The 21,036-nt window shown below is 48.3% G+C and overlaps 1 protein-coding gene across 9 annotated transcripts in view; it reads left to right on the top strand.

The window, feature by feature from the left end:
• Window positions 1-21,036, top strand: part of CAMK1D (calcium/calmodulin dependent protein kinase ID) — a 464,674-nt gene that overhangs the window by 235,659 nt on the left and 207,979 nt on the right. The window contains exon 1 of one of the 9 annotated variants that reach the window (XM_051821556.2): window positions 3,655-3,980. The exons of the other annotated variants lie outside the window; for them this stretch is intronic. The gene's annotated coding sequence lies outside the window, so the exon portion shown is untranslated. Of the gene's footprint in view, window positions 1-3,654; window positions 3,981-21,036 lie in introns of those variants that run through there. 9 annotated transcript variants of the gene reach the window in all.

The raw sequence follows: 21,036 nt of genomic DNA, 5'->3' as shown, positions 1-21,036 counted from the left end.
TCCCAAGCCACAGGCATGGCAGGAGCTGTGTCTCTAGGGAATTTCATGGCTGAATTCAGTGAGTGACCTCTGTCTCCAGGTCTGATGGAGTAGAGGGTGTGCGTGGGTGGGGGTGGGGTGGGGTGTGCCTCTGTCTGTTGGTTACAAGCAGGAGCAAAGGTAGGTAGGCTACAGATGGAACACACACCTTTCCCTATACTTTAGGGCTAATTAACCCCCTGCCTCTTCCAACAACTCCATTTCCAGTGTCTTTAAACCCATCCTCCAGTAACCTCAAGGCCCCAGAAACAAGAAAGAGAGAAAGAGAGAAAGGAAAGAAAGGAAGAAAGAAAGGGAAGGAAGGGAAGGAAACTGTGTCCACAAGTAAAAGTTTGGAAACCTTCATCCTGAATCTCTGCCTTCTAAATTGGCACCCAGGGGCTGGCATTGTGGGGCAGTGAGTAACGACACTACCTGCAATGCTGGCATCCCATATGGGTGCCAGTTCCAGACCTGGCTGCTCCACTTCCGATCCAGCTTCCTGCTACTGTGCCTGGGAAAGCAGTGGAGGATGGTTCAAGTGCTTGGGCCCCTGCCACCCACCTGGGACTCCCAGATGAAGCTCCTGGCTCCTGGCTTTGGCATGACCCAGCCCTGGCCATTGTGGCTGTCTGGGAAGTGAACCAATGGATGGACAATCTTTCTGTCTCTCCCTGTTTGTGTAACTCTGACTTTCCAATAAATGAATAAATCTGTTTAAAAAAAAAAAAAGGCATCCGCGTGGCCTAGATGGCTCCCGCCATGGGCAGCCTGTGCATGTGGCAGCAGTTCAGTGGTGGTTATGCCACAGCCATCATCATTTTGCAAAGCCATTAAAAATAGGGCAGTGTTATTGACAATCCTGCTTGCATTTTCCTCCTGCAAAATATGTGAATAGACTTGTGCACTGCAAACTTTTTCCATCTCGAAACTTGGGAGGCCCTTTCAGTCCTTTGGCCGTGGTGTGCTGGAGCCAGAGGGTGTTTCCCTTGTTTTGCTGTCTGCCACCGTGCTTTGTTAGCTCATTTTGCCACATTGCCCGGCTACATCTTGAATCAAAAGCAAACAAACGGAATGGCCATGAAAGCAGAGTAAGGTTTAAAGGTATTTTGCCTGGATTACACTGAAGCTGAAGGCATAAATTTGACTTATGTTATCCCTCTGTTGTTTCTATTTTTGGTTTGGGTATGTGTTCCTACTTACCATACTGTGGGATCATCGGCTCATAAAAACATCAGATGAGAGAGCCTGAGACCACCTGGGAGGCCACCTTCCCAGCGTGGGGCTAGCGTCTGTCCATGGAATCCTAGGCAAGACTCGCCTTACAAGGCAGAGGCCGCTGCATTGGGACAACCTGCCCATTGGCTTGTCTTCTGTGCTTTTTCTGCTGGTACCATGCAGTAATGCTGATGGCAAAGGATCCTTTCACTGCGAGTTTGCTAGGGGAGTAGGTACTGTGCTCAGGACCCAGTGTATCACCCAAGTTGAGCTTTGTGTTTTCAAGGTAAGCAGTAATAGCTCAGTTGGACAGAGATACAACTTCCCGAGTGAGTGCAGGAACCTGAATTCAGAGTCCTGGCTGTGACCTTGGAGCCTACTGCCTCCTCTCCTTCCCGCTGCCCCACCTGTGCACCCACACACTGCTGGCCTCCTCCTGAGATTGCCAGTTTCATAACACTGCTGGAGCTAACTCCTAGCCTTCCCGGTGTGAACTGTCTTTCCCAACAAGCGTACAGTGGGGCCCTTTCCCTGCTGCTCTGGATGAAAGATTGTTGTGGTTCCTGGGTCACGTTTGTTTGCTCTTGACAGCCACATCACATATCCTGCAATGGTTGAGTTTTTTCCTCACTGAAATCTGCAGAATTTCACAGTTAATTGATGGCTGCCCCATGCTCATTCTTTGCTACCTACTTATTATTAATATTTTAACTAAAGGGGCATTGTAAGGAGAACATGGTTCACAAAAAAATTGGACCATTTCAGTTCTTCAGTTTCTTTACCTAATAGCCATGTTTCTTTATCTATAAAGTAAGTGTGATAATAGTATTTTCTTCCTTAGGTTGTACAAATTGAATTAAGTCATACTGAAGGTTTCTTTTCTGTCTTTATTTTTCATTTTATTTGAAATGCAGAGAAAGAGAGAGATTGAGACAGATCTTCCATCCACTGGTTCATTCCCCAAAAGCTCACATGTGGGGCCATTCCCATACAGGTGTCCCAAGTGGCATCTCACCCCAAACTCATACTTACAAGCACTTGGAATCCAGGCTGGCAAGTGGCATGCGTTCCCTAAATGTTGTTACATGCAAAATGAATCTCTATCATTGACAAAAAATTAGACCATGGGTTGACTTTATATGCACATTTAACTTAAGCAAATCCAGCCAGACGCATGCCTCTTCTGTGTAAGTATGCTGTAAAGTCTGACTTCACATGTGCTCTCTGTCTTGTGTAGCCATAGTTTTATATATTACAGTGTTCTAAATATGGTTACTTTGTTTCACTGAATATATAAAAATGCAAGAATTTTCTGTAGAAATTTCCAATTTCTTATACAGATTTTTTGCCATTTTTTTTTTGCTGAATTTATAGCCTAGTCTCTTTTTAAGATTGCAAAAAGTTTTTTAAATTAAAACATTTTTGATTGGCAGGTAATATTTGTGTGCTTAAAAATGGAGTACAGCACAATATTTCAGCACATGAATGCAGTGTGAACTGATCAAATTAGACAGTTAACCTTTGCCTTCCTGCCAGTTCTCGAGTTCCTCATACAGCATAGAAAGCATTGTTGAGGCCGGCGCCGCGGCTCACGAGGCTAATCCTCCGCCTTGCAGCGCCGGCACACCCAGTTCTAGTCCTGGTCGGGGCGCCAGATTCTGTCCCGGTTGCCCCTCTTCCAAGCCAGCTCTCTGCTGTGGCCCGGGAGTGCAGTGGAGGATGGCCCAAGTACTTGGGCCCTGCACCCCGTGGGAGACCAGGAGAAGCACCTGGCTCCTGCCATCAGATCAGCGCAGTGCGCCGGCTGCAGCGCGCCAGCTGCGGCGGCCATTGGAGGGTGAACCAAGGGCGAAGGAAGACCTTTCTCTCTGTCTCTCTCTCTCTCACTGTCCACTCTGCCTGTCAAAAAAAAAAAAAAAAAAAAAAAAAAAAAAGGAAAGCATTGTTGTGCACAGCTACCCCGCCGTGCTATGCAACACTAGGCTTGTTATTGCTACTAGACTTGTTATTGCTGTCTGTGTGTTGGTACCCGTTAACCCTCTCCTGTTTCCCCATCTCCCCTACTCTTCTCAGACTCTAGTAATCTTTCTTTTTTAACTTCCACCTATGAAAGAAACAGTTGTCTTTGTGGGTCTGGCTTTTTTCCCTTCACATAATGATCATGGGTTTCAGCTGCTTTGCTTCCGATGTTAGACTTTCCTTCTTTGATGGCTGAGTCCTGTTGCACTGTGAATGTATACCGCATTTTCTTTGTCCATTTGCCCATCGGTAACCCGGTTGATTGCATACACTGGCTGTTGTGCGTAGTGCTGCAGTGGATTTGGGAGTGCAGGTGTCTCTGTGGTGTGCTAGCTCGTTTCCTGGGACTGTGTTCTCAGAAGTAGGATGGTAGATCTGCTTTTAGGTGTTTGTGGAGCTTCTGTACTGCTCTCCATCGTGGCTGCACTGATTGTCGAGTTTTGCCTAAGACCATGTTGGAAGATCTGTGATGCAACACTGCAGAGACCAGCCACCCGTGGTGAGCTCCCTTGCCTCCCCCTGCACAACTCATTCACTGTGGAGAAACGCCCATGGGGCCGTCTAGGGCTGCCAGCTGTTGTGACCCAGGAAAACAAGAAGTGGCTCATGGAGTCTGCTTCTTGGAGTTCCATGCATAGCAGTTACTATGGTAGAAACTGCTGACCTGGAAGAGTCAGCCGCAAGTGTCCACCCTGCAAAGACAGGGGTGTGTGCGTTTCAGCAAGGTGAGCGCAGTTCAGCATGTGTCCAGACCTGCGGGTTCTCAGGGGTGGCGGCGTTTGAGACATGTTTAAAGAGCTGGAAGGACAGGCCAAGCTGGAGGGCAGAGAGGGCGTTCTGAGAGGCAGCAGCACGCAGAAGCCTGAGAACCCCAAAGCGTGTTTGGAGCAAGCAGGGAGTCTGTGTGGTGGAGGCAAGGTGGGGTGGGGGCAGCCAGATGGTGGAGGCTACTGGGCCACCCTCTGGTGAGCGAGAGCCATGGATTGCTTTAAGCAGAGGGAACTGGTTTTGTGTTTTTGATTGAGGCTCTTCAATTTCAGTATTCCATTTCAGGCTAAATATGTGAATATATTAATCCCATCAAGGTACGGTTTCTGGCAGGAGATGGTTCAAGTCCTTTGCTCCTCCCTGGAAATGGAACTAAGGAAAGAACCTGACTTCTGTGTTGTGCTGGTGGTTGTAGGTGACTGCTTGCGTGTGCACGTTTAAGGCCTTGGTAAAAGCTGGTAAGGAAATCTGAAAAAATGGAATTGGCTTGCCTATTAGGAACTGTGGCCAAACTTAAATACTATATTTCTTAAATAACTGTGCAAAGTTGATTGAAATACAAAAATTGAGTTATCTTGACCTGTAATTATAGAAACCAACATTTATTGATGCTGTAGTGCTGCCGTCTTGCTGTGAACCAGCTCACTGAACCCATACCACCACACCAGCCTCGCAGATAGCTACCATTTTTGTCCAACCTTCACAGAAAAACCCCAAGGCCATGGGGGCTCATGGAGCCTCTCAAAATGTAGGGGATGAGAGAGCCAGGGTAGGACCCAGGTGCTCTGCCTCCAAGGTCCACACAGGTGAATAATATGACACCTACTTCAGAGGCTTTTGTTAACCAGGTGGCGTGTGTGTTTGGTGGGGGTGGGGCTGGAGCAGGTGATGGCCGCAAGTTTAGCCAGCCTCCCACCCTCCCTCTCCCACCTACCTCCCTCCCCAAATAGTCACAATGGCCAGGGCTGGACCAGGCCAAAGCCAGGAGCCTGGAACTCTATCCTGGTCTCCCATGGGGGTGCAGGGGCCCAAGCACATGGGCCATTTCCTGCTGCTTTCCCTGGTGCCTTTGAAGGGAGCACGGTCAGTGTGGAACAGCCGGGACTTGAATGGGCACTCGTATTGGGGTGAGCAGCACTGCAGGTGGCTTAAGCCACTTTGCCACCACACTGACTCCAGGATTGCCTTTTCAATATTTGTCCCCGAATGGTCATAAGAGTATAATGTATGCTGGAATCAGCTAAGACTTCACTGTGAGCATCTCATAAGCAAGGCAAGTGATAGGTTTTTTTTTTTTTTTTTTTTTTTTTTTTTTTTTTTGGTCTCGTCTCCTCAAGGACACACTCCGGTGATAGGATTTGGAATAAAATTGACAGGTGAAGGTGCATTTAAGCTTTGCAGTAAAATTAGCAGTAGACCAAAGGGAACATGCTTACTGAGCTTACGGGCTCATTAGCCAGTACTATTATTTCCTTATAAATGTGTTTTTTCTACAATGTCCCAAGTAAAGTGTGTTCTTAGAATATAAATAAGAAAAAAAAAGCACCTAAGTAAAAAGAAAATGGTTATCATCCTATTACACAGAAATCCCACTAATTCTGACAGCATTTATGTTAAGGAGTACCATGTAGCCTCTCTCCCGCTCCAGAACACACGAGTTGACACCAGTCTTGTGGGAGCAGCATGATGATGGCTGGGCTGGAAAACCAGGGCTTCCAGGAGACACAGCTGCTTGTTAACTTTGAGGACAGAAGCGATTTCCGGTCCCAGCCGTGTCTGTGTTCTGCCCCTGCGACCCAGTGCCAGGATCCTGAGTGCCAGGTGCACCCTTGCTTGGGCTTTCCTGGTTGCTGACATACCTGCTGGGCTATTTTTGCTGCTCTGGATTTAATGTCTCTGATCTGAATGGTCACAAATGATGGAACTTTGAAAGAAACAGCGTGTCCCTGAAATGTGGATTTCCACGAGTGAAATCCTCAAAATCCCAGTAGTGCCTATTCAAACTGAGACATGGAGTCATGCGTGTTCCAGACCATTAATTCAATGAGATAGCAACCGTGATTGGATTAGGGTGCTTTTTCGGTATTGATTTTGAAATGTCGATTCAGAATTGTCTCTGTCTGCCTTGTCACCAAGGCCTAGCATCCTATCCCCATTTACATAATTGATTGTTTTGCATTAATTCTCAATTGTTGTGGGCACGGTGTTGAGAAGCAGCTGGACGGTAGCCACCAGGCCATGGCCTGTCTGTGATCGGCTACAGAGTCAAGGCTCTTCTTGGATTTTTTTTTTTTTTACTTCCACCATCCTTGAACACACCCTCCCTTGCTACTCATCCTCTCTATCCATATCTACAATAATGAGCTTAACACATCCTTTGGAATACATGGGCCTCTTCAATTTTTTCGTTCTATGGTGTCTGTGTGTGCATGCAGTGTTCTGTTTTTGATTGGCGTGGAAGGCGCTGCTCTATAGATTCCATTCTGTTTCTTGCCATTTTCATGGCACGGAGTTTGCAGCACTGCTCTGTGCCACCGTATGAGTGTGGCTCACTGTTTTTAGCTGCTCATCCTGTTTTGCTGTCTCCTTAGCGATGGATGCCTGGAAGGCCTTGCACTCCTGCCTCGGTGAAGGGTTTCCTGATGGCCCTCTTGTGCCTGTCCCCCCGTGGACGTGTGGGGGAGCGTCGTGGGGACTTTATATTCGGGAGGCGGCATCCTGGCACTTAATGTCGTGGACTGAGAGCTTGTTCTGATTCTTGGGGTTGAGTGCTCTCTGTGTGCACTGCATGATGGTGCTTTGGGAGATTTATGAGGAAACCACAGGGGACTTAACAAACAGTTAAAATTCATGGTGAGAAGCAAGTGACAATAAAGAGGGTAGGAGGGGTCTTCAGATAGCTCGTGGGATTTGTGTAGTGTGAAAAATGTTGCACAGGTTTCATTGTATTGCAGCAAAATACACTTAGCTTTTATTCAGTTTTCCAAGATCTCTTTGAACTATCCCTGTATGTGGATAGTAGTAATAATAGTTACCATTTATTGACTGTTATTTTTTTGCCAATCATGTGCAGCCTCTTAATTCTCATAACTCTACGAAAGCGTATCATCCATTTCATTTACAGTTAAAAGGCAGTTCAGAGTGGCCAAGGAATTTGCCCTAGGATGCACAGCAAGTGTGGTGGCAGTGCTGAGGTTTAAGCCTGGGCCTTGCTTTCAGCAGTCTGCTATGGTCTCATTGCTTGCTGGGGCTGCCTGCCAAGATGAGGAATCTGTTTTTGAAGAAACCATTCAGTCTGAGCACATAGCAAGTGCTCAATAAGCACTTCTTGATTAGCGGTGCAAGCAAGCATGGCTAATGTTTTCGAGAAGTAGATACTTCTCAGCTCTGTTTACGTGCTTCATGTCTGGTAAACTGATCTCCCAGTGATCCTGTGAGGTCAGTTCCATTTTTTGTTTTCTCTGTTTTGTTCCCGAGCAAAGGAAAGCTTCAGAGAAGGAAAACAGCGTGACCAGATGCGCGTGAGCTGGCTGTTTAACTTTCGAGATTTTATTTTGAGAAAGTTGCAGACCCAAGTGCATTTGGAATAAATAATAGGCAGAGATCCCTGGAACTGCATCACCAAGTTCCTCCTGATGGGAACATCTTACAAGACTGTAGTACAGGGTATCACAGCCAAGATGTTGGCATGGACACAGTCCAGATACAGAAGTTTCTCTGGATTTTTGCTATTGGCCGTTTTGTAGCAGGTGCACTTCCCTCCTGTTCCCATCTCCCCCCTTAGCCTGGGCAACCTGTAATCTGTTTGGTTCTTTCAAAAATGCTGTTGTTGGGGCTGGCGCTGTGGCGCACTAGGTTAATCCTACATATGGGTGCTGGTTCTAGTCCTGGCTGCTCCTTTTCCTGTCCAGCTCTCTGCTATGACCTGGGAAAGCAGTAGAGGATGGCCCAAGTCCTTGGGCTCCTGCACCCACATGGAAGACCTAGAAGAAGCTCCTGGCTTCTGGCTTCAGATTGGCACAGTTCCAGCCATTGCGGCCAATTGGAGAGTGAACCAATGGAAGGAAGACCTCTCTCTCTGTCTCTCCCTCTCACTGTCTGTAACTCTACCTCACAAATAAAATAAATAAAAAAATCTTTTAAAATGTTATTGTGGGTGGAATGATAGAATATATAACCATCACCTTCGGGGATTTTCTTTCTCCCTCAGTATTCTCTGGAGTTGCTTGTCATGTGTCAGTAGCCTGTGGCACTTTATTGCTGAGAAGTGTTGAATGTACAAGGCGTGCCCTTGTTACAGTGTTCACCGGTTCAAGGACATCTAGATTGTTTCCAGTTTGTGGTTCTTAAAAACGGAGGAGCTGCTATAAACATCCGTGTGCAGGTTTCTGAGTGCACATAAATCTTTATTTCTCTGGGACAAATGCCCAGGAGTTGAATCGTTGGGTTACACGGTGGTTGCATGTGTAGTTTGCAAAGCAGCTGCCAAACTGGTTGGCACTGGTTGGCTGTGCCGTTTAACGTTCCCAACAGCAGTGTTTGAGCGTTCCCCTGCCTCCTGGCCAGCATTTGTGTTTGTCAGCACTTTGTGGTTTTAGCCATTCTCATAGGTGTCTTCCTGTAGCTTTGGCGTGCGTTTCCCCCAAGCCTGCTCTCGTTGAACGTCTTTTCATGTGCTTACTTGCCATCGGTTTATCTTCCCTGGAATGGTCCTTCATGCTCAGGTTTAATTTGATGGTTTGCTTTTTTACTGTTGGATTTTTAAAGTTCTTTATGTAGTCTGAATATTGATCTCTGGTGGAGACTTGGTTAGCAACTGTTTTCTCTCCCTCTGTAGTTTGTCTTTTTATCCCCTTAATGGTGGATAAAAATGAGGCAGAAAGAAAGCCTAGGGGGGCTTGCCACCATGTAGGTCCCTGGATCTAATGGCCTCTGACCCTTTTGTGTGTTTGGTATGTGATACCCAGGGTTTTGTTGTACGAAGCTCCTCGGGTTAGGGTAGGGTTGTAGCCAGTGAATTCAGTGTAAGTGGGCACCAGCAGCAGCTGATGAAGCCCTGAGTACACCCGATTTACCGCTTATCCTGCTGAGCATCAGAGCACACCTCGAGCCTCGGCAGGTGTTGCTCTGTGGTCATGGGTCTGACTGGGCGCCGCTGGCCCGGGGCTGGAGCCCATATCTCCAGAGGGTGATCCCACATGCTGCTAGTCCAGCAAAAGACCCCAGTGCAAAGCTCAAGGTACGGTTTCCACTGGATACCTTTCATTGTCACACCATCATCAAGTGGGAAGATCTTAATCTGAACCCTTACAAGTTGGGGGCCATCAGTCCTGAGCAGGGAGAAGATGGAAAAGTACCTGTACCTCTGTCTTTTGGAAGCAAAGGCGCCAGCTGGGGTTTGAGTCCTGCCATTCAGCCCCCAGGCCACTGCGGGTGCTGGAGAGGAGAACTCTGAGCCAGCGGTAGTGGTTGGGTAGGCGCTGTGGGACAGCTTGAACTTGAGTGGGTCAGAAAAAGAGGCTGTGGGAAGGTAAGGAAGAAGTTTTCTTGTCGTGGAGAGGGGAGCACACACGAGTGATTAGGATGTGCGTGTGAGAGCGGACAGGTGTGGGAACAAGCATGGCGTCTCCATCCCTGGTGATGCTGTGTGCGACAGGGAGGAGGAGCCAGGGTGGGAGGAGCCTGGGTGGGAGGAGTCACGGTGTGCCCACCCCCCCCCCAGCCTCATTCCATTTTTCATTTCCTTCCTTCCTTTTTAATCCCTACATTTCCCAAATTTATGAGACCACAAAGACCTTATTTATTTATTTATTTATTTATTTATTTTTTACAAGGACTTATCTCGTGGACTAACCCGTGCCTTTCCTGAGAACTAAACCTGGGGAGACCCCATGATGAAGACGACAGCTGACCATGGGCTATAATTGAGAGTTTGCCTGCCTGCTACCTTGTGAAAACCATGCACATTTTCCATGCTCCTTTTTATTTGCAAAATAGCATTTTATCTTGCCAAAGCAGAAACTGTTATTCAGAAACCATTTAAAATGGTAACTAAGGAGCACAAACTAAAAATCAGTACAACCTCTTACAAAAAATTGGTTATTTTTTAAGTATTTTTCTTCTGTGTTATGCAGATTGTGTGTGTGCGTGCACATGCGTACATTTTTTTCGTTATTTTATTCGATCCTTGTCTAGGGAAAACACTGCAGTTCTATCTTCTTCACAGGTTTCCGAATGTCCAGGACTTCGCTGTTGACTGTTGGGGCAGTGCTGTGCCACAGCTGCCCAGAGCCTACTATTATTTAGCTTAACTAAAACTCTGTGCCCTTTGTCACGAGCTCCCCTTCCCCCTCCCCCGGCCCCTGCCAGCCACCATTCCACTCTTTGATTCCGTGAGTCTGATAATTTTCCGTAGCTTACATAAGTGCGGTCAGGTAGTGTTTGTCTTTCTGTGGCTGGCTTAACCTCATAAAGGGTCACCTGTTGCAGAATTCCTTCCCTTCCCACAGCGGGAAGGTATTGCGTGGTGTGTGGGTGCCACATTTTCTTCACCTGTTCACCTGTGTGGGGACACCGAGGTTGCCAACACTTCTTGGCTGTTCTGAGCCTCCCTCTTTGCTTTTGTACTAGAGAACTTTGTGCTGTAGAGAAGTGATCTCTTCGGGATGCAGGCGAGGCCAGTTCAGCCACTGATGAATTCCCCTGCGAGGGGAGAGTGGCAGAGGACGTGGCTTTCCATTCATCTGCATTGTGCTCCTTGTGTAGTAGTGAAGACAAAATGCTGTGTGTAGGGCCCTGCCTGGCCGCCAGAACCCTCCCTTCTCTTTATTTATAAAACTGTTTATTTGTCATTTACTTGAAAGATAGAGTGATAGAGAGAGAGAGAATCTTCAATACACTGATACACTCCCCAGACGCCTGTAACAGGGCTGGGCCAGGTCAAAGCCAGCAGCCAGGGATTGCATCCTAGTCGCCCACATGGGTTGCAGGGGCCGAAGCACTCGGGCCATCTTCTGCTGCCCTGTCAGGTGTATTAGCAGGAAGCGGGATTGGAAGTGAAACAGCCAGGAGTTGAACTGGTGGAATGCCAGTGTCACTAGTGTGGCCACAGTGCCTGCCCGTTTCTTTCTTTTTCTTTAAATTAAACCCCCATTCTCTGTCTTCTCACTGTGAGCTGATGCATGCTTTGTCCTGACCCTGTGGTGCCAGCCACCCTTGTGGAAGTCTGTGAAGAATTTCCCATGTATGCAGTCAGTCAAATTGTGGAAGAATTCATCAATGTCTTCTCTAGAGAGCTTTGGAAAGATTTGTGAAGATTAAATGTGGACATATGTGGGATAACTCACATTATGTGGATCGTGGAAGTGTGTACCATCTAAGACAGAAGTTGTACACTCACAAAATCAGACCTCCAGGCACCAGAGAGGGAATCCAGCATGAACCCATGTATTCATTTTTGTTGGTTTTCATAGGAAAATTAACATATATTCATCATAACAAGTTGGGTAGCACCAAAATGTACTTTTTCTTTTTTTGACAGGCAGAGTTAGGCAGTGAGAGAGAGAGAGAGACAGAAAGAAGGGTCTTCCTTCTGTTGATTCACCCCTACAAATAGCTGCTGCAGCTGGCGCACTGCACCGATCCAAAGCCAGAAGCCAGGTGCTTCCTCCTAGTCTCCCATGCGGGTGCAGGGCCCAAGGACTTGGGCCATTCTCCACTGCCCTCCCGGGCCACCGCAGAGAGCTGGACTGGAAGAGGGGCAACCGGGACAGAATTCTGCACCCCAACAAGGACTAGAACCCGGGGTGCCGGCGCCGCAGGCAGAGGATTAGCCTAGTGAGCTGTGGTGCCGGCCTACCAAAATGTACTTGGAAAGTTTTCTGTAATCTTCAGTTCTTGTTTTCTACCAGTGTATCCAGTGTTAAAATTTTGTTTTCTGGTGCAGGTATCAGGCACAGTGACTAAGACATAGCTCAGCTACCTGCATCCCATGCAAGAGAGCTTGGGTTCAGGTCTCGGATCTCTTTCTGATCCAGCTTCCTGCTAATGCACATCCTGGGAGGCCTCAGGTGTGGCTCAGGTACTTGGGTGCCTGCCACTCACATGTGAGACCTGGATTGAGTTTCCAGCTCCTGGCTGGGCTTGGCAGATGTTGGAGGCATTTATGTGGAGTGAAGTGGTGGATGAGAGATTGCTCTAAGTCTCCGCCTTTAAGTAAATTTTATTAAACTTTGAAAAGTGATAACATTTTGTTTTCTACCAGTGTTCATTTTTCTTTATATTCATAATTCAAATATATAAGTGGTTTGTTTTCTTTTTTATTTTATTTTAAATAAAAGCTGTATCACAGTCATATTACACCAGAACTAGCATTTTGTATATGAACATACATCTTGACCATTTCGGTGAGTCTTTACATTAATTTAACTTTATTTTTACTAAATCCACATGCTTGTGCAGAATTTTAAAAATACAGTACAAGGACACTGATTGTGAAAGAGCACCAGACATTGCCCCATTCCTCCCCCACTTTTTGATGTTCTCTCTCTCTCTTTGCAAAGGGATACAGACTTTGAACTCTTTCAACTCTTTCATCTGGAATTCACCATCGGTTACTAAACATGTTTCTGCTACTCTCCTTTGATTCATCTGTTGGAGAGTGTCATTGATTGACATGGTACTAAGCAAGGATCCAGCTCCTTTATCTAACTCCATGAAAATGCATACTGCTCACACACACACACACACACACACACACACACACACCTCAGTTGATTAAATCAATGTTGGATGCTCGCATTATTGTGATTATGTAAATAATTCAGCAAAATCATAAGCTGTATCATGAATACAGTTTTACATCCCCTTTGTTTTCCTTGAAGTTAATAATTGCCTGTTAAATTTTTTTGAAGGGGAGCTGGTGCTGTGGCATAGTGGATAAAGCCATCCCCTGCAGTTCTGGCATCCCATATAGGTAGGTGCTGGTTTGAGTCCTGGCTGCTCCATTTCCAATCCAGATCTCTGCTGATGTGCCTGGGAAAGCAGCAGAATATGGCCAAAATACTTGGGAGACCTGGAAGAAGCTCCTGGATCATGGCTTTGGCCTGGCACAGCTCTGGCCATTGCAGCCTTTTGTGGCATGAACCAGCAGATGGAAGATCCATCTCTCTCTCTCTCTTTCACTCTTTTTGTAAAACTGCCTTTCAAATAAATAAATTAATCTTTTAGGAAAAAAAAAAGCTTTTGAATCCCTCTCAGGGTGGAATTTATATACAGTAAAACACAGTTGTTTAAAATACACGGTAGAGGAGCCGGCGCCGTGGCTCACTTGGTGCGGCGCCAACATCCCATATGGGCGCCAGGTTCTAGTCCCGGTTGCTCCACTTCCAGTCCAGCTCTCTGCTGTGGCCCAGGAGGGCAGTGGAGGATGGCCCAAGTGCTTGGGCGCTTGTACCCGCATGGGAGACCAGGAAGAAGCACCTGGCTCCTGGCTTTGGATCAGTGCAGCGCCAGCCGTGGCGGCCATTTGGGGGCTGAACCAGCGGAAGGAAGACTTTTCTCTTTGTCTCCCTCACTGTCTACCTGTCAAATAAAATAAAATAAAATAATAAAATAAAATAAAATACATGGTAGAGAGGGGGCTTGCATTTTCACAGACATTAAGCAGCTGCTTGGGTCACTGTATGGGAGTGCCTGGGTTCAAGTAACTGCTCCACTTCTGATCCAGCTTCCTGCTAACGTGCACCCTGGGAGGTAGCAGAAGATGGCTCAAATACTTGGGTACCTGCCATTCACATAGGAGACCCAGTTGTTGGCCTGGCCTAGTCCCAGCTGTTGTGGCATCTGGGGGACTAAACCAATGGGTAGAAGATCTTTCTCTGTCTCTTTCTCTTTTGGCCTTCCAAATAAAAATGAAAATAAATAAAAATTTTTAAAAATTTAAATGTACTACATTTTTATGAGTTTTTGGGCTAGTCCATCTTATAATCACCACCCCAGTCAGTCAACAATGGAACATTTCTCCAGCCTTCCATAGTTCCCTGGTGTTGCTTCCCAGTTAGGCCCCTCTGAACCCTGTCCGTGCCCCAGGCAGCCAGTGGTCTGATTTTCTTCACATAAACTACTGTTGCCTGTTGTAGGACTTCCAGTAAATGCAGTAATGCAGCCTGTGCTCCCATTTGTTTGGTATCTGTCACTCAGAATAACACTCACGAGCGGCATTCCTGCTGCTGCCTCTGTTCTTCACTGCTGGCTGGAATTCCATTGCCTGCATTGTTTATCCGTTCACCTGCTGAAGAACATTTGCATTCTCTCCGGTTTTTCCCTTCTTTTGTAAATCTCTAGACATGGACTCGCTGGGAAGTTTGACAGGTGTGTTTAACTGTGTTCCAAAGTGGATGTGCCTGTTTTCATTTCTCCGGTAATATAAGAGAATTCTTGTTGCTCATCCATCTTTGGTGTTGTCAGTCTGTTTAGTTTTAGCCATCCTAGTGCAGATGTAGTCCTGGTTCATTGTGTGTGTGTGTGTGCAGGTACGTGTGTGCAGGTCCATGTATGTGCGTATGTATATGTGGGTGTGTTTTAAATGAATAGTTTTTTTTAAATCAGTTTTAGGTTTTTTAAAATAAATGAGTGGAAAGTACAGGGAGTCCCTGTACATTCTCATGCATTTCTTCTATTAGCACCACATGGTATTAGCCTGGTAGGTTTGTTAGGGTTGATTGGCCGCTATTGATACGTTATTGTTAACTCAAGGCCACACATGACATTAGAGTTTACTCTGTGTTATCCGCTCTGTGGGCATCCACAGAGAACCTGGATTCCCCCTCCGTGCTCCCTCTGTTCCTCTCTCCCTTGCCCCTCTCCTCCCGCACCCTGGAAACCAGTGAACTCTCTCCTGCCTCCATCTAGTTCTGTCTTATCCAGAAGGTCAGATGGTCGGAATAGTACATTATGCCGCCTTTCGAGATTGGCTTCTTTCATTGACTATGCAGTTGAGATTCCTCCATGTGCCTCGAGAGCTTTATTTTTAAGTGCTGAGTAATATTCCAGTGTCTTACCCATGGAAGGGCATCTCAGCTGCTCCTGAGTCTGCGCAGGTGGGAAGAAAGTGCTATACACATCTAGGTGTGCTTGTTGGGGCGAGGCTGGCTGCCTGCACTCTGGGAGCTGACTGACCGAGGAGGGACTTGCACTCAGTCACCTGTTTTCTCTGAAGCGCTTGGACCTCCTCTTGGCTGGCTGTATGGGAGCCCGGCTGCTCCTGGGGTCTGGCTGCAGGATAAGGGGAGCATGCAGGGGTCTCAGTGGCCCATTAAGGACTGCTCCAAGCCCCTGTTTTCAGCCCAACCTGTACAGGAATTGGGCACTTTCCATTCCCCAGCCTTGCCGAGCTCAGTGATGCAAACCATCCCTGCTTTTGTTTGCTTTCCACCATCCTACCCTTAGGCGCAGGTTTTAGATTTTCTGGTCCGCCAAATCGGTTACATCTCATCCATGTGCTTTTATGCTTCCCCATTTTTTGACCTATTTGGAGAAGCCATCTCTTCTCTTGGTCTTTCCTGCTATGTATGGTGAAAGGCCTCCAGCTTGTTCTTTTTAAAAAAAAAAATATATTGGCCGGTGCCATGGCTCACTAGGCTAATCCTCTGCCTGTGGCGCCAGCACTCCGGGTTCTAGTCCTGGCTGGGGAGCTGGATTCTGTCCCGGTGGCTCCTTTTCCAGTCCAGCTCTCTGCTGTGGCCCAGAAAGGCAGATGGCCCACGTGCTTGGACCCTGCACCTGCATGGGAGAGCAGGAGGAAGCACCTGGCTCCTGGCTTCAGATCAGCACAGCACCGGCCACAGCGGTCATTTGGGGAGTGAACCAAAGGAAGGAAGACCTTTCTCTCTGTCTCTCTCTCTCACTGTCTAACTCTGCCTGTCAAAAAAAATTATTTATTTATTTCAAAGTCAGAGTTACACAGAGAGAGGCAGAGAGAGGTCTTCCATCTGCTGGTTCACTCCTCAGTTGGTCGCAATGGCTGGAGCTGTGCTGATCTGAATCCAGGAGCCAAGAGCTTCTTCCAGGTCTCTGACACAGGTGCAGGGGCCCAAGGACTTGGGCCACCCTCTGCTGCTTTCCCAGGCCACAGCAGAGAGCTGGATTGGAAGTGGAGCAGCCGGGACTCGAACTGGTGCCCATATGAGATGCTGGTACAATGTCCTGCTTTGAGCCTTCTAGAGCTGAGAGTGTCCCTCCTTAGGACCACTGGGATGGAAAAGGGCTGAGGTGGACCTGGGAGCACTGTGACCCATCTCCACTTGGGTTTTTTTTTTTTTTCACCATTTTAATTTTTGATCTCCCCACACCCCTGTAAGACAGTGGAGGTCCCTCAAGCATAGGGTGGTGCTCCTTCAGCAGAAAAAGACATCTGGAACGTCTGGGTGGAGCCAGGTAGGGTCTGCACTGGTGAGCCCCTGTGCTACTTCTGGGCCCTGGTACCTGCTCTTCTGCAATGTACTGTTTCCAGCTCAGCGTCCACCTCCTGGGTCTGACTCCGGGAGGGATGCTTGTCTCTCAGGAGGGCCAGTGCCAGCTTTCCTTGCCCACTCTGTGTGAGTAGAGCCTACCCCAGTCCTCACGAGTGGATGAAGGAGCAGGTACAATACAGGTCCCTGGCTTCCTCTGACTCCTAGCCACAATGATGTCAGTGTTACTGTTCATGCTAGAAACCCTGCCCAGCACTTTATATTTATAGTGTGTAGCATATTCCATTATTTTAGAATTACTAGTATATTACATCACTTTATACGAGTTTCTTTTATCCTCACCCAAGAGTGCTCTCATTTTACGGTCGAGGCAAGCGAGAAGACTTAGGTTAAATAATTTTCCCGGTGACTTTCAACTAGGATTTGAATTTGGCATCTCTGGGTCAGTGGTCCGGGCCTTCATGCTCGTGCCCAGTGGCCTCATTCGTTCCTGTGGCTGGTTCTGCCCTCATGTCCTTCACCTTGGTGTCCCCTCCTCTGGTGTCACGGCAGCCCTCCGAGAAGCTTCTCCATAGTCGAGTAGGTGGGGGTCCTGCAGCTAGGGCTTCAGTCTGTGGGAAACACCAGGGGCAGCTGAACGGACTCCATCTGGGCTCTGTTTCTCTCTCCTTCTAGTCTTTCCTCCTGTGAGTTAGTTCTGCACCCACAATTGCTTATCAGTTGGACAAACAAGGACTTCCTGTGTTCCAAGTTCTCATATAAACAAACTGATTTGGTTCTCAGAACAACCCATTATCTCCCCTTAATAGGTGGGTCAACAGAGACCAGAGAGGCTGAGTCACTTGCCCAGGGTCCCACAGTTGGAACTGACAGAGGGGCTTTGAATGAAGGCAGTATGGCTGCAGAGCCCATGCTGTTAGTGACCCTGCTTTACTGCGTGGTGTCAGCCCCTGGCCAGCCAGGTCCTTCCTTGGTAGGATGCTCCCATCCTTTGCCTTGGCCTTCCGAGCTCTTCAGAACTGATGCCCAGTTGACTTTACCCTGCCCCATCTCCGGGAGTTGCTGGAGATGATTTAATCCTACTGACTGTGGGAGGGGCCTCCCAGCTCAGTGTTCCCACATGCAGGTGATGACTCAGCATGCAAGTAGCATGTTCTCGCCCCCACCCTGTGTTCCTATGTGCAGATGACAACTCAGCATGCAAGTAGCATGTTCTCCCCCCTACCTTGTGTTCCCACATGCAGATGACAACTCAGCATGCAAGTAGCATATTCTCCCCCACACCCTGTGTTCCCACATGCAGGTGATAACTCAGCATGTAAGTAGCATGTTCTCCCCTCCCTCCCCACCTTGTGTTCCCACATGCAGATGACAACTCAGCATGCAAGTAGCATATTCTCCCCCACACCCTGTGTTCCCACATGCAGGTGATGACTCAGCATGTAAGTAGCATGTTCTCCCCTCCCTCCCCACCTTGTGTTCCCACATGCAGGTGATGACTCAGCATGCAAGCAGCATGTTCTCCCCTCCCCCCTACCTTGTGTTCCCACATGCAGGTGATGACTCAGCATGCAAGTAGCATGTTCTCCCCTCCCCCCATTATTAGGAATACAGAGACACCAGCCTTGGGCAACTGTCGTTGGAGAAAATGGAACAACCACAGTTTAGCTCTGACGGGGACTCAGGAACACATTTGTGGAGAGGTCACACGTGGTGTTTGTCTCCCTGCTTCCTCCTGAGAGCCTCAGTCCTCTCCTCTCCTTGGTGTCGCTTTCTGTTCTGAAAAGAGGGCTTCAGATAGAAAATTCCTGGCTCGTGGCCTCTTTCCTGGAATACAAGAAGGAACCTTTTCAGATTTGGCATTTTCTGCCCAGAGCTGATTGAAGGTGCAAATTCCCAGTTGGAAAAGCATTTCTGCGTCCTGAGCAATCCTTGGTAACCATCAGTGAGACTGAGGAAAACCTGGGGGCTTCCGTTGAGAGATTCTGACTCATGACATCCGGTGGCTGGTTCTGGGGTTTGTATTACGGAAAAGTCTTCCCTTGGTTCTGATGCATTGGCCCCATTGGGCACTGCTGGTGTTAGGCTGTCGCCTGTTGAAGTGCAGTCTGCCTTGTGAGAGGTAAAATGTTAAGCACTGTGTTTCGGGGTGCAGCATGCTTCCCTGGGCTCATGATACTGTACATCCTGTTGATTCTGTAAAGTGTAATAGCTGTACAGGGCAGAGAGAGCGCCTCAGAACTAGCCACCCGAAGGCATGTTGCTGGGAGCTTCTGTTTGTTAGTTACAAACAAAACACAAAAACAAGTAGTGCCCTGGTATTGCTGAAGTCAATTTATTTTATTGCCATCTCTCACACAGTAACTTTGTGTGCTGTGAAGTTGCACTTGACCTTGTGGAAACATCTCCTCCCAAGGTGATGAAAGCCCGAGATGACAGGAAACACACTTACACACAAGTGTGAACGTACATTCAGACCAGGAGAGAAACGGAGTGGGAGCCTGCTCCTTTCTTCCAGGCTGGTGGTGTTCCCACGTGGAGGGTGGCAGAGTAGCACGTGGTGCAAAGGCGGACGCCTCTATGTGGCTGTCAAGAGAAGAGCTTCTTGGTGGTGATAGTGGTTACAGCCCAGGACAGCTCTGCCTGGGTGGTATCTTACAAGAAAGTGCCAAATGGTAGCACGCATGCTCTCTGAGCTATTTTTTTCTCTTGGTTTTGTTATAATGTCTACTTCTCTGGGCTCCAGCCACTGTCCACAGGGAGCATCATGAAAAGCAAGACGCTCCGGGTGCAACAGGGGGCGCGAGCAGCCACCGAGACCATCTTGTTGGTCCGGCACATGTGACTGGCTCTCACCACGTCTCTTGGTGTCTTCCCGGGCAGTAAATGAACAGCAAGTGTGTGGTGACTTGAATGTTCAGCACAGATCCTTTGAGTCTGTGCATGAATGTTGTCACGGTGATTTGTGTGTGGCTAAAATATTTGTGGCTAAACTGGGTGATGGATGTGGGAGCAGACACTTTAAGGAAGATGGTCAGTCTTTAAAAAAAAAAAAATCAAACTATTGAACGTGGCCCTGAAAAGTCAAGACATTGTTCATGGTGCAAGAGGCTGTCATTTGGATTAGGGAACGGTCCTGACGGGGCAAGTGCTGTGAAAGAAGAAAAGAAGAAAAGCTGGGAGTTGGGACAGGGGAGCTTGAGGAAACGCATTTACCACCTGCTAGAAGTTACGCTGGCAGGACACAGGTGCCCAGAGCAGAAACTGTGTCTCCAGCCCCAACCCTGCAGACTGGGAGATGCTTAGCAAAGACATGTTGAATGAATGAGTGAATGGTTAAAGTCCCAAAGCAAGGAGCAAGGGTTGGCTGTTGCCAGTGGAGCTGATTGGATCCTTCCTGTTTTGGGGGGCGGTGTCCCAGCTCTTCTGGCCAATGGGCAGTGACTCTTTGGTTAAGGCTGTGTCGAGCTCGCCTCCAGGCTTCTTGGTGGTTTGTGGACTGTGTGGCTCAGTTTCACCTGCCTCCTTACAGTACCTGCTCTCAGATCCTTCCCCTGGTTCAACATGAGACTGACTCACATCTGGGGGGAGGATGGAGCAGAGGATATATTTTGAGACAACCGGAAATGGAAGGAGCCGGTGCAAGTGGGGAAATAGGTGCGGAAAAACCCTGGGAGGGAGCGACCCAGGCTAGTGGGGTCCCAGCAGGAAGACCTCAGTGCTGCACCAGGGGGTCAGACCAGCTGACAGGGCTAGGCCTTGCAGGCCATGCAGGCTGCTGCAAGGAGACTGGCTAACGTTCTGATGATGGGGAAAGGCCCTGAGGGTCGGTGTCTCACTTCTGAGTTCTCCCATGTGTCTGAACCTTACAGCAGCCTGGAGTACACAAGTCAGACACAGTTATTCCCATTTCCGAGATAAGAACAATGAGGCTCTGTGTGGTTCCAACAGCCCATTGGGTGTTCTCTCTCTGCCGCCAACGTGGACAGCCTGTAAAGTGAAGTGTTTTCTGATTTGTGGGTCTCCAGGGCAAGTTGCTTGTCCCTCCCTGCTCTGACGGGTCCAAAGGAGCCGAGCCGGAGCCACAGCGTCTGCTTTGGGATTGTTCCCATCACCAGAGTGCATGTTTATTTTGGGTCCCTCACTGTGGGAGAAGCTGGAGAGACTGGATGGAGAAAATAGGTAGAAAGGACTTGAGTGTCCCTAGGGGCAGGGGGAGCTCACTGGAGCCCAGGGGTTCGTATTGCTTTCCCTCTGAAGACAGGCAGCACCAGGAGGCAACAAGCAATCATCACGTAGCTGGATTTCTGGCTGCCTACTCTCCCTCTCCATGGAGGAGTGAACCAGAGAAGGTGGGCTTCGAGTGTGGAGCTCAGAGCGATGGAGCGTAGTGCACATTGGGAGACCCCCTCCCCCTAAGGTGGAGGCGGAACTGGGTGCCAGGGCTGTGTGCAGATTCAAGCTGTCCTTCGCAAAGGGGAGCTGCACACCTGCCTCGGGGACGCTCTGACCTTTGTCCTCACTGGGGGCTTGGAGGCGTTTG

Source organism: Oryctolagus cuniculus, chromosome 13, assembly GCF_964237555.1.
Source record: "Oryctolagus cuniculus chromosome 13, mOryCun1.1, whole genome shotgun sequence".
Taxonomy (NCBI): domain Eukaryota; kingdom Metazoa; phylum Chordata; class Mammalia; order Lagomorpha; family Leporidae; genus Oryctolagus; species Oryctolagus cuniculus.
The sequence above is the reverse complement of the archived record's forward strand: the minus strand, read 5'-3'. Positions and strand labels throughout refer to the sequence as shown.